We start from the raw sequence: 746 nt of genomic DNA on the forward strand, positions 1-746 counted from the left end.
CATAAATCTTATCCAGATTGCCTATATGTTATATACAAAATTTTGAGCTCTCAACTACAAAATGTGCTGGCAATTCATTGTGCTCTCAAATGGATATCCTCTTGAGAACCACCCCCCAAATGTCACAGAATAATGGGTTGTTTCTCCAAGTGATAGAAGTTCAGAAAACCATGAAACAAACCTTAAAAATGATCAATGTGCTCTGTGCTATGCCATCTCTCCCTTAAATCATTCCTCTGTGCTGTCCATGGAAGATATTTAAAGAAGTGTATACATTTTTTAAGCTGCCGAGTTTTTATGTTTTGATGCATTTGCAGAGAACAGCTCCTTCAGGAAAATCTCTGATTGTGTGTTTGCAGAAAATGTCTGATTTAAGACCAGATTGTGTCAGAGGAGGGTATTTTAATGTTGTGTCTTTGGAGCACAAAAAAACATATTCTCATGATGATGGTATGCGTAGGTTTCTTAGCTTGCCCTCCAGAGTGGCTCTCATTCTAGGGTCCCTCATGAGGCACCCCTTGCACCCAGGCCTGTTGGATCCAGCACTGAGAATAGTCTTCTTCACACCTTCATTATAAGGGCATGTTTTCTCTCCCCAAAAAACACTTACCTTGTAGGAGCTGATGAAGGGTAACGAGGACACCTACTCTGTTTCCACAACATGTCAATGGTCTACAGTCACTACCCTCCTACAAATCACTACCTTTATCCCTCAGTGCAGTGTCTGCTTGTGATGCTAGAAAGCA

Source organism: Hipposideros armiger, unplaced genomic scaffold (genome assembly GCF_001890085.2).
Source record: "Hipposideros armiger isolate ML-2016 unplaced genomic scaffold, ASM189008v1 scaffold_55, whole genome shotgun sequence".
In the NCBI taxonomy this organism is placed as follows: Eukaryota; Metazoa; Chordata; class Mammalia; order Chiroptera; family Hipposideridae; genus Hipposideros; species Hipposideros armiger.